At 43.9% G+C, this 17,053-nt stretch overlaps 1 pseudogene; it reads left to right on the forward strand.

Moving 5' to 3' along the window:
- The window catches only part of LOC103085686 (phosphate carrier protein, mitochondrial pseudogene), a 53,467-nt pseudogene continuing 36,414 nt past the window's right edge, over positions 1 to 17,053 (forward strand).

Genomic DNA, 17,053 nt, shown 5'->3' on the forward strand with positions numbered 1-17,053 from the left:
ATGCTGCACAGCACACAGTGAGTGAATGAATGAATATATGCTACTTATTTATGCGTGGAGTCATTTAGTTCTCATTTTCCAGGCCAATGAGATTGCAAGCTCCCTAAGAGGAGAGAGGATTTCTGGCTTTCGTAAACTCCAGAATCATGGCAGGGATTCAGTAGTCAATGAAAAAAATACCTAATGAATGAAAATAATCAGCACCCTCTCTCAATTTAGTGAGAAACTCCATGCTTCCTAAACCTTCACAACTCTTGGAGGGAAACAAGAGTGGGGTGTGGGTGTTGGAGGGAGATATCCTTCCCACCTGCAACAGAATGTTAGGTAAGGCCGGAAGCTGAGGGACTGGGCCTCCAACGCCAGGTTCCTGATTCTCTCAGCTCATTCCCTCCATAGAACACTCTGTGGCCATGGAGATGACCATTACCATAAGCGGGCAGTTGAGTGAAGACTCCAGAAAAGCCTCTCAGGAAGGCAACGGTGCATGGCGACTCTTCACCCTCTCACTCACCTCCTTATCTATTTACTTGCCTATTCATGTGTTTACTCATGTTTGTACTTGTTGATTTACTTTTTTAGCATCTTTGTATTAGACTAAGCGGCTGAGCCGGACAGAAGCCACTCTAGGTACGGAAAGCCTTACCCACCAGCGAAAGTGAGACCTAGGGACCACTGACCATTGGCTAAGAAGGGCTGAAGGGTGGGATTCCTGCCGTTATCAGAAGCCCATTCGCCCGAAGGCATGAGGGCGGGGCGAAGGGCGGTCCTGGAGGTGAGGAGCTGGGCAATACCCCTACTTAAAATTTCAGGAGCGGGATTGCAACCCCAAAGCAGCCCAGCCTATGGTAAGGGGTGTAACAGGTGCAGGTAGAGCGCGACTGAAGCCCTGTGGGCGCCGGCCGGCCTGTCCCTCACCCTGACCTTCGGGTTGGCAGGCTCTCAGGGGTAAACTCAGACGCATGCGCAATGCACCCGGGCCCCTGAGGGAGGAAGGAGCTCCGGCTGAGGGGAGTGTGTGACTAGACCGAGCTCGGCCACGTGTGACGCTGGCATTTACCGAACCCTGCAGGTGAGAAGCGCCGGCCGACTCAAGGGCAGGTCCTGGGCGGCGGCTGCGGAGGAACCCAGCTATGAGTACGGCTCCACGAAGTACCTGCAGCGGTGCGGCCCCGGCGGGATGCTGAGCTGCGGGCTGACGCACACGGCCCTTGTACCCCTGGACCTGGTAAAGTGCCGCATGCAGGTGGACCCCGGCGAGTACAAGGGCATCCTGAGCGGCTTCTGCGTGACGGTGCGGAACGACGGGCTGCGCGGCCTGGCCCGAGGCTGGGCCCCGACCTTCCTGGGCTACTCCCTGCAGGGCCTCTTCAAGTTCGGCCTATACGAGGTCTTCCGCAGAGATCCGCTACGCGCAGCTCCTGGGCCAGGAGAAGGGCTACGAGTGGAGAAGCAGCCTGTACCTGGCTGCCTTGGGCCGCGGCCCTCAGGATGTACGGTGAGGAGGGCCGGTGGGCCTTCTACAAAGGGGCGGCGCCGCACTGGATGCGGCAGATCCCCTACACCATGATGAGGTTCGCCTGCTTCGAGCACACCGTCGAGGCGCTCTCCAAGTACGTGGTGCCCAAGCCGCAGAGCCAGTACACCAAAGCTGAGCAGCTGGCCGTGACCTTCGCGGCCGGCTACATAGCTGGCGTCTTCTGCGCCGTCGTGTCCCACCCAGCCGATTCCGTCATGTCCGTTCTGAACAAGGAGAAAGGCAGCAGCACGGCCTTTCAGGTTCTCCGCAACCTGGGCTTCGGGGCCGTGTTGAAGGGCCTGTTCTCCCGGATCATCATGATTGGCACCCTGACCGCGCTGCAGTGGTTCATCTGTGACTTGGTCAAGGTATGTTTCATGCTGCCTCGCTCTCCGGTCCCTCAAACACCCAAATCCCTAAAGAAGCGAAGTAGGCATGGATTGCACGACTCCTGTGGCCACCTTTGGCCAGTATTTCGATTCGGTGCGGGACTGCATTCAAACAACACTAGTGTGTAGGATGTTAACGTTTGTGGAGAGGTGACTTAACGTGCAGACCGACTTTTCTTTGAGTGATTGATTCCTTCTTTCTGGCAATCCAATAAAATTGCAACCGTTTCTTTTGGCGTTTTGAACCATTATCTTTGGGGAGTCGGCATGGTTGTTTTAACTCAATAGCTTTTCCACAATCATAAGGAAAAAATTCTTAACAGGAAGTAATGTTAGGTGATTTCGTGCCTCTAGATTGCATCTTCTTTGATTCACCATTCGGTAGAGATTATCCAAGCATCACTACTGAATAGCCTACTAATGAGGTTTTAAGGTCAGCACAACTATGTGGGACAGAGAGCAAAGGAACATTCTGCTACATGGTGCTCATCTCAGTAGAAATCGTGCACCTATTGAGTAGATAAAGGACCTATTCCATATTTCCTGCTCGTGTCCATTACAGGTAAAAATTATTAAACGTTAAATTGTGACTTACATTGCCTGATAGCTTAGAAAGCATTCACTGTTTTCAAAGAGCATGACATGAAATCTGCATTTTCTCATTTGGCTTTGTCCTATTCTCTTCCTGATGTTGCTGATTAGAACCTAGCTCGCTCCAGGAAGTGCTACAATTGGATCAATGTGGAAAACCAAAACGAGATGAAGGGCAGGCTCTGGGAATAAGTATGTAAAGAAAAGTCTCTGTTCTCTAAAGATTTCTTTTGTACAACTCAGCTTTCAACAGCCATACGTCCAAAGAAAATCATACCACCCTGACATTTAAACACACACACACACATACACACACACACACAACCCTACAAATTCCAACAAATTTTGGTTAAATATTAAAGAATGGTTTTTGTAATTTTGAAAGGAAAAAAATCTCACTTTTAATGTAACAAATGTCATTCATTTAATGTGGTAGATATTTCATTGATCTTTACAGTGGTTGAGGTTCATAAAATTTATTGAAGTTATAAGGCACGTTTTCAGTTTTCTGTAGCCTTCACATCTCTGACTGGGGAAACTATAAAATTAGTGAAATTCTGTGAATTAGAGATGTTTGTAGAATGTGAATCAGAAATAAACTTCAATATGATATTTGATATGATTTACCAAAGTGTTACACGATTGCCCTAACAACTTGTATTAAAAACCACAAACTTGGGCTTCCCTGGTGGCACAGTGGTTGAGAGTCTGCCTGCCGATGCAGGGGACGCGGGTTCGGGCCCCGGTCCGGGAGGATCCCACATGCCGCGGAGCGGCTGGGCCCATGAGCCATGACCACTAAGCCTGCGCGTCCGGAGCCTGTGCTCTGCAACGGGAGAGGCCGCGACAGTGAGAGGCCCGCGTACAGGGAAAAAAAAAACAAACAAAAAAACCCACAAACTTAGGATATGTTAATGTTTTAACTATGTAATAGTAAACTGTTTAGTGGTTAACAGAAAAAAAGTGTCTAAGTATGTTTGAACGTCTTGACTGGATAATAAAGAGCTTGGAGGAAAAATGTCAGAACTTGTGAATGAGATGCAATGAAATTTATATTTAGCGCTCCTATTTTGTTAGGGAGGATGCAGGAGACAGGTCATTATGTATTTTTAAGACACTTTCACTTTCCCTAGGAAGTTAGTATCCAGGTTTGTGGAAAAGAAAAGTTCTCAAGGAAGGAGAATGATAAATTTTGAGGAAATAAATTGTGCAGTTTCATTTTTGCAAAATTTTAAAACATATATTTTTGACTAGTGTAAAATGTTTGTAGGAAGTTTCTTTGGTCAATAATTTATTAAGTAAATTGCTTTGTAATGTAATTTAAGGAATTGCTACAAAATCTATGGAGTTTCAAGAGAGTGGGAGACCGATTATTCTGTGGTATTTCATGATTGTTCTGTTGACAACACCAGATAATTTCTGTAATATACAATGTGTATGTTTAGACAAGTATAATCTAAGGAGAACTGTTTGGCATGATTCTTACTGTTATGGACATGGTTGAGAGGATGGGTTTACTTAGTTTGGGTCAGCAGTTTTCATATTCAGTACCTAGATTTATTTATTTATTTTTTAGTTTATTTACCTTTGGCTGTGTTGGGTCTTCATGGCAATGCACGGGTTTTCTCTAGTTGTGGCGAGTGGGGGCTCCCCTTTGTTGCGGTGCGCGGGCTTCTCATTGCGGTGGCTTCTCTTGCTGCGCTTGTTGTGGAGCACCAGCTGTAGGCGCAGGGGCTTCAGTAGGTGGCATGCAGGCTCAGTAGTTGTGTCTCGTGGGCTCTAGAGCGCAGGCTCAGTAGTTGTGGCGCATGGGCTTAGCTGCTCCGCAGCATGTGGGATCTTCCCGGACCAGGGCTCAAACCCATGTCCCCTGCATTGGCAGGCAGATTCTTAACCACCGTGCCACCAGGGAAGTCCCAGTCCCTAGATTTCTATTTGCCTTTTTTTGTTCATGGTAGTTTACAAATGTCTGAATAAATAGGGACCATGGTAGCTAACAATAAAGAATAAAACATAATTTAAGAAAGATAATGTGAGTTCAGAGTCATGAGGTGTTTTTTTCTAGTTACTATTCCTTTGGAACAATTTAAACTTCTATTCAGTGTTTTACCTTGTCTGTAATTACCACTCTGTGAAACCGTGCATATCTGTTAGAATTAGAAAAGCCATAGATTATGTCTGGTATTGTTAGACATTTTATATTCGTTTTCATGCAATCTCAACCTTTGAAGTAGTCCATTTTATATTTAAAGAAACAGACTCAGAGGCTAGGTAACTTGCTCATAAAGCTAATAATTGATACAGTCTGAATCAGAGTCCACATTTTCTTCATCGCTCTAGCTCAACACCTTGACATAACCAATGACTATGCTTTTCATAAATTGCTTTTTCTAATGCTTCAAAAAAATATTTTTTAAATCTTCTATTTGTATATACTATAAAACTTTACTAATTTTGTACTAATGGAAAGTTTGTAATGTGTCTCAATTGTGAAAAACCTATTGTGTAATAACTTAGAAGTAATCAAACTGCAAAATACTTAAATACATTTAATTTAATATTTAAATTTTTTCCGGCACCAGGTCAGTGCCTCATCCCTAACTTGAAGGGACTGATGATCATAAAAACAGTGATTTTAATTTTTAAAAAATTTGTGGTGCTGCGGTTTCAACAAGAGGCTTTACCCTATCACATTCTCTAATTTTTTTCCTCTAAGCTTTAGTTCCTACAGCTAAAAAAGCTAGCTTGGGCTATTTATCTTTTCCCCCAGGTGGTGATTAAAAGTAGCTTTTTCAAGTATTTGAGATTAATTTCATGATACGGAGCTGTAATCTCGTCCATTGATCTGTCTTTTGAGAAGTGAATAAAGAGAGTAGGTAAAATCTTGAAAAACAAAGGCCATGTTTACATGTTAAACCATACTGATAAAGATTGGAAAGAATCAAAGTATTAATGTTATGAGTATTTTTCCTTGCTGTACAAGTGTGTCTTTAGAAAGTTTTTCTTTAGATCCTTTCAAAGGCAAGAATAATTTTCTGAAGTCAGAAGATCACATTTTGATAGGCAACCATTCAATTAAAGTATGCTTGTTTTATGTGGTCTTAAAGATCAATTATTTTTTAAATCATGAGCAAAGAACTATTTGAAAGGAAATTTAAATGTTAGTATTATTTATAAAGCTTTGTCTTGTTTTCCTGAATGCTATTATTTGGATGGGTCGGTGAGTAGAGAGGATGCTAACGATGTAATTATAACTAAGATTTGTTTGTATGTGTGTCCATTTTAGTTAGCATATTTTGAGACCTTCAGTTATAGAGTATCCAAAATTTTAGAGGCAATTTGCTAATTTTGCCCGTACCCCAGTCTATAACACTGTTGATCAACATCTACCATGTGCCAAGCATTGTTCTAGGCAGAAGAGTTCTCATGAGGAGCACAACACACGGTCTTTGCCCTTGTGGAGCTTAAAGTCTAGTGGAAAAAAATTTACAATTGTGCAAATGCTGCAAAGAAGTGTAGGGTGTTTTAAGATTGTACATCTAAGTGGCATTTGAGATGATACCTAGAGAATAAGTAGGAGGTAGACCAGCAAAGAGAAGATACACATTCCCCTGTGCATTTCCCCTGAAGAAAGAGAAGGAGTGATGGTTTTGAGAAACTAAGACTTCACTTCGGCTGGAGCCCTTCAGTTGCAGACGGCGTGATGTGAAGTGAAATAGGAAAAGTAGACAGGAAGACATTCGCTGCAAGCTCTGTAGTTCTTGTTGAAGATTCGAACTTAGAGTGTTCTTAGAGCCATTGGAAAACCCCTGAAGGACTATGAGCATGAAATGACCTTCAGTTTGCTGTCTGGAGAGAAATGGAGCAGAGGGAGAGAGGTTAGTTAAAATGTTCTTGCTGGGGACTTCCCTGGTGGCCCAGTGGTTAGGAGTCTGCCTGCCAGTGCAGGGGACGTGGGTTCAAGCCCTGGTCCGGGAAGATCCCATGTGCCGCGGAGCAACTAAGCCTGTGCACCTCAACTACTGAGCCTGCACTCTAGAGCCCACGAGCCACAACTACTGAGCCTGCGTGCCACAACTACTGAAGCCCACGCGCCTAGAGCCCGCGCTCCGCAACAAGAGAAGCCACAGCAATAAGAAGCCCGTGCACCGCAAGGAAGGGTAGCGCCCACTCACCACAACTAGAGAAAGCCCACGTGCAGCAACAAAGACCCAACACAGCCAAAAATAAATTAATTAATTAAAAAAAAAAATGTTCTTGCTGCAATCCAGCTGAGAGAATGGTACCCTGGACTAGGTGATGACAAGTGAAATGTTAAAATACCATGAGAAGCCAAAAGGTGGAAACAACCCAGATGTCCATCAGTGGTTGAAGAGATAAACAGATTATGATATATGCATGCAATGGAACATTATTCAACCATAAAAAGGAACGAAGTACTGATACATGCTACAACTTGGATAAGAAAGAAGCCAGACACCAAAGGTTACATATTGTATGATTCCTTTTATATAATATATCAAAATAGGCAAGTCCATAGAAACAGAAAGCAGATTAGTGATTACCTGGGGTCAGGGTGAAGGGAATGGAAAGTGCTTATTTAATGGATATGAAGTATTTTCCCCTGGGTGATAAAAGAGTTTTGAAAGTGGAGAAAAGTGGTGGTTGGACATTGTGAAAAATTAAATGCCACTTAATTGTATACTTTTAAATGGTTGTGTGTTAAATGAATCTCATCTCCATAAAAAAAAGCTATCATGTGATGCTTTATGCACAATAGCCCCAAAGTGGGAACAACCCAAATGTCCATCAACTGATGAATGGATAAAAATGTTGTATATCCATACAATGAAATATTTTCACCATAAAAAGAGAATAAAGTACCATTTGCCGTAAAAAGAAGCGAAGGCATAAAATACGTGCTACAACATGGGTGAACCTTGAAATCATTATGCTAAGAAGCTAGACACAGCCACACGTTGTATGATTCCATTTATATGAAATGTCCAGATTAGGCAAACCCATAGAAAGTAGATTAGTGGTTGCCAGGGGCTGGAGTGGGAGTTGAGGGATGGAAGGGAGGAATGAGAGTGACTGATAATGGGTACGGGATTTCTTTTTGGAGTGATGCAAGTGTTGTGGAATTAGTGGTGATGGCTGCGCTATTTTGTGAGTATAGTAAAAGCTGTTGAGTTACACGCTTTAAAAGGGTGGATTTCATGGTATGTGAATTATATCTCAATAAAGCTGTTATAAAAATATCATGAGACTATAAAATGCACCTTAAATATCTGTTTCTTCCTTAAAGTACAGCCCTTACCTCTATCTTCCTCAATCAGGTGAAGACTACAGCTCCAAATGTAAACTGCTGTCTGTGACGTGTTAAATTCTATATAAATGAGTAGGAAAAAATCCACCATGTTGTGAAGGCTGGAAATTGCCTCTAAGGAATGAAAAATCTCTTGGTTTCTAGTGACGCAGAGATGGTTAATTTTGGAGAATCATCTCACAATGTAAGGTGTTGAGCCACCAACAATTTTGCCCTCTATTGTAAGGAAGAAAGGGGAACAGATGGATTTTGATAAAAGCAGGTGTGTGTAGAGTGTCCAAGAAAATCTCAGTTAACCAGAAACATTCAGGAATTGGTGGTTTAAAATCCCCTTTTGTTTACAATCCTTGATTAATTTCTCTTTTATAATGTACTGAATATGATTAATAATTTAGGGATTATTTTGTAAATAATTTTTTGTAAAGCCTCTGCACAAAGCTTTGTAAAGCCTCATGGGCCATCAGCTATGAAAATCAATGCTTGTTGAATAGCTATAGAAGGCGTAGGGCTTTTGTGGATGGATGTACACAGACTCTAGACATAAATGGTTATGGATGTGAGTATGCATGTGCGTGTGTTTAATCCTCAGTGTTAGTTTGAAGTCTTGTCATTTGCCTCTACTAAAACATACAGTGAAGGAAAATATCTGGTTTACTCTAAGATTATTTATTGAGTATCTATTATATGATATTACCTCTGTTAGCTAGGTGCTTTCGCATGTTATTTTACTGTATTTTTACTTTGTGTTCTAGTAGGTTGTTTCAAAAATTGGTGATTTCATGTCTAAGCTATAGGTAGTCCTGTGAGTTACCACAGTGCTTCAAAACGGTAGGCTATTTCTAAGGAAATGATATTTCTAAATTATTATATTTTTAATATATGTATATCAGTATTTCTATCTTTCCTGCCATAAAGACATAAAACATATTTTCAGAAAATACTAGTAAAAATTGGTATTCTGGAAAGAGATTCTGTGAGTTGAAAGAACTCTGCCCCTTTGCAAGGCTGGTTAATTCACGTAATTGTCACAAATACACGTAACTGTCAGGCTTCAGACAGGAATCGGAGCTGCTGACAGGGTGATTGTCCGTTTTTAAGAGGATGGATGGAAACTTGGCAAAGAACCACGGTCCCTTCATCCCCAGTAGTGCTCGAATTCTGGCTGTAGTTACATCCTACTGCCAGATATGAGGATTTGTCACTGTAATCATTTTCTCATACCTTAATGTCTCTCCCAACCCTTACCAAGAATATAAAGCTTCTTGGTTGCACTAAATCAGTTATCATTCATCTTATTCATCTGTGTTGTATTTTGAAACTTCTGCTTTTTTAGATCATTACCTATATCTGATAAATGCTGTTACTAATATTTATAGCAACCATTTACTGTACCAAGCGTTGTGCTAAGAACTTTACATACAATGTATCATTTATTTACAAAAATTCTGTGAGTTTGTTACTTGTATAAGTTAGGATTTTTGGGGGGTTTGGCTGCAAACAACACAAAATCTATTACACAACAGGTTAAACCATAAAGACATTGATTTTTAACAAGAAACCTGGAGACAGGCGGACCGAGTTTGGTTCAGTAGATCAGTGTTGTCCCCAGGGACCTAGGCGCTCTCTGTCCTTCTCTGCCGTCTGTAGTGTGTCCGTGATGTTTCCCCTTGTGTTCAAGAGATGGCTGCCTCCATACCAAACATCACGTCTCCGCAACAGCATCCAGATCAGGAAGCAAGGAAGGCAAAGGCAGATGGGCTTTCTCTTCACGTGTCTCTCTTATCAGAGAGAAAAATCTTTCTCACGAGCTTCTGGCTGATTTCCCCTTTGGCCTCATAGGCCAGAATTAGGTCACATGCTTTCCTGTAGCCCCTATAAACCAATCATTGACAACAAGAACGGAGGACTTAGATCAATGTGACACATCTGCGGGGATTAGGCACATGGAGTCCTGAGCAAAACCAAGATTTTCTGTTGTTGTTGTCAGCAAGGAAGACGAGGTAAATGGCTGTTGGGTAGGCAACCAGGGTTTGCCCTTATATTCTTTTCCTTTTTTCGCAAAGGAGGCAACTGAGGCTCAAAGTAAGGTAAAACCACAGTGACAAAACCAGGATTCAAACCAGATTTGCTGGCCCCCAAAACAGTTTTGTTGTCACATTACTTCCTTTAGCTTGGAAATTGCTCTGAGACAGAGCTACTATAGATCGTATCACAAGGGATTTATTACTGAAAGTGTCAGAAAAACTCCTTTCTAACAGCAACTAATCCATAATGAAGTCTCAAAACCAGGAATCTGGACAATGGCGGTCCATGGATGATGAGATATGATTAGATCTAAAGTTTGCTATCGTGCTCTGTAAAAGAGAAACCAGGTGAGAAGAAACACACAAAGAAACATCTTAAAAGAAAGCAAATGTTTGTAAACCTTTTTTGTAGTCACCCTCAGTCTTTTCTTTCTGCACTTTTCTCCCCACTGACTTTCCAGAAATGGCCAATTTCTTTCAAATGCTGCGTGCGTACCAGAAAAATGCAAAGGATCCATCAGATGAACAAATTTCAAAGAGCCACTACCAATTTCTTTTCCTTAAGAAATACACCAAGCCAAAAAAAAAAAAAAAGTTATGAAGAACCTAGGGGCAGGACAGGAATAAAGATGCAGATGTAGAGAATGGACTTGAGGACACGGGGAGGGGGGTAGGGTAAGCTGGGACGAAGTGAGAGAGTGGCATTGACATATATACACTACCAAACGTAAAATAGATAGCTAGTGGGAAGCAGCCGCATAGCACAGGGAGATCAGCTCGGTGCTTTGTGACCGACCACCTAGAGATATGGGATAGGGAGGGTGGGAGGGAGACGATGCAAGAGGGAGGTGATATGGGGATATATGTATATGTATAGCTGATTCACTTTGTTATAAAGCAGAAACTAACATACCACTGTGAAGCAATTATACTCCAATAAAGATGTGGGAAAAAAAAAGAAATACACCAAGCATCCGATTTGCTGCTGATAAATTCTCCGTAAGTAGCATTATAATTAAGCACACACAAAACCATTTGTGTTTCCAAGAATACAGCTGGGCTGGCCCTGAATCGGTGATAGCGCATGGGCACCGAGTGGGAGGGTTCCATTGCATCTCAACTACCATGTACCTTCTTTGTGCAGCGACCAATCTGTCTCTCCCCCCACACATCCTCTGAATCACAGGCCATTGCCCATTCACCCCGTGTCTGTCACTGAGCTAGCTTTTGGCCACTTTCACTGAGCCTTGAGACTGGCTGTCCTGCTTCCAGGCTCCAGTCAGAAACAATGGCAGGAAACTGAGTGGTACACCTTTCTCTGCATGAGTCCCCACCACCTCAGACCCCCAGACTCGGCCCTCTGAAATGGAACAATGGTCTTGGCAAAACTGGGGAAAGAGAGACAGTGGAGGGCGGGGTGGCAGGAAAGGGTGGAGCAATCAGACCAGGCTTCCAAACCTGGCTTCACCACTGGCTTTTCATGGCTTTGACAGGTTACCTTACCTCCCCAAGTCATAGTTTCCTCATATGGAAAATGCGGAACCACAGCACCTACCTTGAAGACTGATTGTGAGAATTAGCAATACATCATGTAAAACACACGGTATAAAATAAAAGCTCAGTATATTATAGCACTTATTATTTTACCAGTCCCTTAGTAAAGGAAGGCGGTTAGCATGGAAAGATTTAGCCTGTGTTGTGTTGTATTGTTGTTATGGTTGTTCTTGGTTATATACAGGATTTATTTGCTTTAATTTTTAATGCATCATAAAGTACATAGTCCTTTGTGGGAAATGCAGTGCGTAGGGAAATGAAAAGCAAGTAGCCTGGTCTGTTGTGAGTATAGAAGCCTATGCCGGCAACCCCATGTCTCCCTGGCCCCTAGGCAAACAGTTTCTTTCACAAGTGTGTTTTTGGTATGCAAATCACTCTATGCAGATTTCTGTGTGCAAAATACAACATAGAAAATGGCCCTCTTGCCAAGGGAGATAGGAGATGTTGGCTGCCATCAAATGAATTCGCTGCAAAGTTTAGATTTCTTTTCCTACTGCTCTTTCTAACAATGTATGGGGTGAGCATATTTTTGGCACATTAAACCGAATTATTTTGGCTTTAGATTGTGTGTTCTTGTGATACAAGTGTGTGTATTGAAGCCTGTAACTACGTTTTGAAGGCATAATAATGTTTAGTGGTGTTTAATTTAGCATTTCACAACAGCGTGCCACCTCCAGTCAGTAAAAATGCTTGTTCTGAAGCCACAGATGGCTTCCGTCAGAGGTTAGGCTGCTCGTCTCCATGCACTTCCTACTTTTCTGTGAAGATTCATGCTTATTAACAGATTTAAGTTTATATTTTGGAAAATGTTTTCTCCCTAATTAATGGATGTCTTAGTAAGTGAAAGGAATACATTTAACATTAAAATCATCTTTTTCTTTGGGTGAGCATGGGAATCCAGCACTTCATTCACAAGGCCATATTTTATCATCCAGGCAGAATAATAATATGTCTCTTTTGTGGTGTTTCTCACCATTTTCAAAGTCTTTTCCTTTTGGCTCCTCTTGTGAGCTAATGGAAGGAGGTGAAGCAAAGCCTTTGTCTGAGGTCACTTGTTAACAGACAAGCCCAGGGCTGGGTGTTTTGTTTTTCCTGATCATACTCAGGGAAAACTGCAACTGCAGGCCAGTGGCACCACCAACTTTCCCCTCTCTCCTCTTCTTTCCTTTCCCTTCCCCCAACCATTTTTTGCTTGGTCTGAATGTTTCAAACTTGCCAAAAGAGACACTCATAAATTTTATAAAAACAAAGTCTAAATTAAAGTCATTTTTCAAAGCAAAGTACCTCATCAGAGAGAAAAAGACAAGTGTAGCTTACTTCTATTGGACATCCGAATGGCTGGAAAAGAGAGAGGAGATAATGTCTTCACTCACTCATTTACTCATTCATACATTCAGGCATGCGTGCGTGCATTCATTCATTCATTCTTTCAACATCGTGCCTAGCGCCTGTCAGGCATTGCCCTAGGCACTGGAACACAAAGATGAAAATAGTCCCAACCATTGAGTTTACTGTCTGTCAGGGAAGATAGATATGTGTAAACAAACCGACATTGGCGTTGATTCCCCAACAGAATTATGTACAAAAGTATAAAGGTGGCACAAAATGGGATCATTAACTCCATCAGTCTTGTAGTTAAGGAAACACTTTTTGGAAGAGTTACATCTGAACAAGATTTTGAAGGATGAATAGGTGTTCTCCAGGTCGGTGGGAGTGTGGTGAAGAAAGAGCACTTGAGGTAGAGGGAAGAGTAAGTATGAAGCACAGAGGCCTGAATCAGCAAAAGATGGGGAAGGTCTTCCCTGGTGGTGCAGTGGTTGGGAGTCCACCTGCTGACGCAGGGGCCACGGGTTCGTTCCCCGGTCCGGGAAGATCCCACGTGCCGCGGAGCGGCTGGGCCCGTGAGCCATGGCCGCTGAGCCTGCGTGTCCGGAGCCTGTGCTCCGCAACAGGAGAGGCCACAGCAGTGAGAGGCCCACGTACGGCAAAAAAAAAAAAAAAAAAGATGGGGAAGATTTTCATCAGAGAAATTTCTTTGGCTTAAGAACAGGGAAGGAGAGAGGTATAGAAAATATTCTCACCATCTCATGGATCTGTTTCCCCCTTTTATTTCTACTTCACTACGTGTGCACGGTTACTTTATGGCTTGTCCAAATTATTGCCATAGGCTGGTCTTGTTGCCTCTAGCTTCTTCCTTCCTTAACATAGAAGAATACTTCAAAGGCCCTGCAGTACTCATCCCACCCACGTCTGTTCCACTGGGCAGAAAATGAAGCCCAAGCGCCTTACCCCAGAGCCTCTGAGGCCTGTTATGACATGGTCCCTCCTGGCCCCTGGCATTGATCGTTCCCACGCCACTGCCCACACCTTGCACTGTCTCTCAGGTCCCAGGCTCCAAGCCTGGCCTGCCTGCTTCTACCTCCCTTCCTTTGCCCATGTCAGTCCCACTGACCGGGCTGTCCATTCCTCACTGATCTTCACTTCAGTCCTTCAAGAGTTAGCTCAGGGACACTTTGGCTGGCTGGAATTGGCTCCATCCTCTGTCTGCCAATATTGTGTCAGAGACTAAACAGGTTTTGGAGTCCCAAGATGTGGGTTCCAATCCTGGCTCTGGCTTTAGACAAGTTTCTGAGACTCAGTTTCTCCAACTGTAAAAGATGATGGTTTACCTTGCACAGTGGTTTTAGGATTAACAGAGCACGCTGTTTGAGTGACTGACACACAGTCAGTCCTCAGACATTAGAGCTATTATTATTGTTATCATTTAACCTATTTGTGAAATTCAAACAATTGTAGCTACCTTTTTTTCTTTTTTCTTTTTTTAAATATTTATTTATTTGGCTGCGCTGGGTCTTAGCTGCGGCACTTGGGATCTAGTTCCCTGACCAGGGATTGACCCCTGGCCCCCTGCATTGGGAGCGTGGAATCTTAACCGCTGGACCACCAGGGAAGTCCTATAACTACCTTCCTAATTTGCCACAAGTATCATATAAGCTGATGAGTATGAAATTTCTGTAAACTGAAAAGCCCTTAGATAAAGCTAATTACTATTTTTATCTCCCATTAGTGGATTTTTGTCTACTATTTGTGTCTCCATTTATGTACTCATTCATCTTTTAATTCATTCATCCACTTACTCATTTAACAATAAGTAAATTCCCAATATTTGGTACATTGTAAGCTCACCATGGAGGATAGAAAGATGAATTTGAAATGCCCGCAAAGAGTACAGGCCTTATAAGAGAATCAGACAGGAAGGCAGTCACATCTAAAACCAGGTGGGGAACCCAGGGACCAATATGACTATGGAATATGGGAAGGCTGAGAGCTCAGGGATGAGTTCCAGAAAAGCAGCCCTGTGCTTGGGTCTGGATGGATGTTACAAGGTGGGGAAGCGTGTGGCAGGCTGAGGGAACTGGGTCAACCTGGGCCGGGAGCGTGAGACCACTTAGGGTGTCAGGAACTGCGGTGAAGGCAGGCATGGCTTTCAGTCATCCCTATCCCCCCGCAGTCCCTGCAGCACACAGGGCCCAGAGCTGTGCAGTAAGTCATGATGGGACGTTCCCCAGTGCAGCGAGAAAAGCTGCCCCGGCCACCATACCAGCTGTGCCCCCAGGTCCCCCAGAACTCTCCCTCACGGCCCTGAGGGTGGAGGTGGCATGTTTTTGCCAAGGAGCTGCAACATCCATCATGTAATAATATGAGTCAACGGGAAAATAGGGTTTGTGTTACAGAATTTTGCTTTGAGTCAATTTTGCTGCAATGTGTATAGTTACAAACTGAGGGACAGTCTGCCCTTTAAAGTCTGTGAGACAAGGGTGACACCATGGAGGTGTTAAAATAAGCATTAAGTTCATGATCAAAAAATGGGCTATAGGGCACTGACTATAAACTGTCAGAGGTTGAGGATTAATGACCTTTTCTGCCCCATATGTGGAGAAATAAATGCTTAGAGCAGAAACATGCAGAATTCAGAAAGGCCTGGTACTATGTTACTACCACCCTCTGAAATAAGGTTTTGAAAATAAACACTTGAAAGTCTGCCCAGATTGTTGTAATCTTATTAATCTAACAAAGAGACTCAGTAAGTGCCTCAACCAGGGGGATGGTGTTTACCATGTAATTAGCAACAAGCTAATAAACACACCCTTGCCCCACTTGCAGAAAACTCTGATGTTCCCTGCAAAGAAGCAGTTGGCAGGAACACAGTAATAAAGGATTAGAGACCCAAAAGCCACGGTTTAGGTCCTGAGTAAATGTTTGTTCATCTCCCCTACACCCCAGCCTCCCAGCCCCCTGACAAGTTCAGAGATACAGTGTGTGGTTCATCCCACTCTTGCCCTCCTAAGGGTTCTGCCATGATGCTTCGGCCCTTCACAGCAGTCTGCCAAGATCTCCCTATGTGGGATTTCTGCCCTGGGGTCTTGCTGGGCAACTCTGAGGTCATCCTGGGTTCTTTGGTGGATTTGGGGGCTGGCTTCCCTCCACAGTCTGAGGGGATTGCAGAGGGCAGTGCTCCCTCCCACAGTCTGTAGGGGCCATGTTGTTTGACAACACTGGTGAGCATGGCTCCTCATAGAGTTCTTGGTTGCGAATCACAGGACGATCTCTGGCTAACTCAGCAGAAAAGGTATTTATTGGAAGAATAGTAGACAGGAGCTAGGCAGGCTAGGCAGCCGGGGTCATGCCAACCCACCACAGGCAAAGTCTGGCTGCCCCATCACACAGCCCAGCTACCCCTTCCTCAAGGCCACCAGCTCTGCAGATCATCTCTAAGCATGGTCAGAACCTTTGTCTGGCTCCCTCAGGACTAAGATTCCAGGAGGGGGCATGCATTTGGCTGCCCCCAGGCCCAGTTTCCGCCTTCTTTGTGCAGGGTAAGCCCTGCCTGCCACCAGGACCCACACAAAAGGAAGAGATTTGGAGGTTGGATGGTCAAACAATGAAAAATATCCACTCACTCCTCTGAATAATAATGGCTAACACTTTCTGAACACTGTGTCAGGCCCTTTAGATCAGTGGTCCCCAGCCTTTTTGGCACCAGGGACTGGTTTCGTGGAAAACCATTTTTCCACAGCCGGTTTGGGCGTGAGGTTTGTTCAAGCTGTAAGGCGAGCGATGGTGGTTCAGGCCGTAACGCGAGCGATGGGGAGCGGCAGATGAAGCTTTGCTCGCTTGCCCGCTGCCCACCTCCTGCTGTGCAGCCCGGTTCCTAACAGGCGCCAACTGGTCGCGGTCCATGGCCCGGGTCGTTGGGGACCCCTGGTCTACATGGATGAACTCATTGAGTCCTCACAACAGGCCCATAGGAAAGGGCTCCATTTTACAGATGAGAAACTGAGACATGAAAAACTGAGTTAACACGCAGCTAGGAAGCCACAGAACTGTGAGTCAGGCCTCGCCGTGGGGTTTGGACAGAAGTCAGTCACTGTCCGCAGAGGCTCTGGAAAGCTACGTGTAAACCTCACCTGAGATGAGCCTCTCTCATATGAGCTGGCTCACCCAGTTTGCTCCTCTAACCTGCTCTCCTTCCTGTGTTTTGCTCTGCTTCCAGGCCCACCTGCTCCCTCATCCACCTTGTCTATCCAGGCTCTCGCCCCTATCTGTTTATGCAGGATGCCTCTCTTATTTAACGCTGGTTCGAAAGAGT

Source organism: Lipotes vexillifer, unplaced genomic scaffold (assembly GCF_000442215.2).
Source record: "Lipotes vexillifer unplaced genomic scaffold, Lipotes_vexillifer_v1.1 scaffold1003, whole genome shotgun sequence".
NCBI lineage: Eukaryota > Metazoa > Chordata > Mammalia > Artiodactyla > Lipotidae > Lipotes > Lipotes vexillifer.